The sequence below is a fragment of the Apaloderma vittatum genome, unplaced genomic scaffold (assembly GCF_000703405.1).
Source record: "Apaloderma vittatum isolate BGI_N311 unplaced genomic scaffold, ASM70340v1 scaffold25249, whole genome shotgun sequence".
In the NCBI taxonomy this organism is placed as follows: domain Eukaryota; kingdom Metazoa; phylum Chordata; class Aves; order Trogoniformes; family Trogonidae; genus Apaloderma; species Apaloderma vittatum.
In genome coordinates this window covers 1,838-2,349 of record NW_009734953.1, presented here as the reverse complement: position 1 = coordinate 2,349, position 512 = coordinate 1,838, and positions in this window count along the sequence as shown.

Sequence of the window (512 nt, the reverse complement as noted above, 5' to 3'; positions counted from 1 at the left end):
AGCAGTGGCGGCGTGGTGGAGACGAGGTCTCTTTTATACTCTCTCTGAGCTACGATTTGTGACACCCTCAAATTTCCTTCGGGGCAATAACCTTGGGAATTGTGCAAGGCTACGCAGCACACCCAGGTGACCGTTTCTTGCTTGGCTCCGGGAACTGACTGCTCCCGCTTCTAATGAGGGAGGGGACGCGCCAAACTCGTTAGGGCAAAACAAGGAAACATCAAAATAGACGTTTGCGAGGAGGCAGCATCGTGGGTCGGTGACACCGCAGGGGCTGTCCCGGGAGCTGGGATGTTCCTGCAAAGTTCGAGGGTCTTTGCAGAGATGATGGAAGAGGAATTTTTCCGGATCATGCGAAAGGAGCTGGGTGAGGGTCTCCAGGGGGATGATGGGCAGGTTGGGTTGGATGCGCTCTGAGCAATGTGATCTCGTTCAAGATGTCCCTTCTCACTGCGGGGAAGTTGGACTAGGTGACATTTAGAGGTCCCTTCCACTCCGAAACATTCTACAAT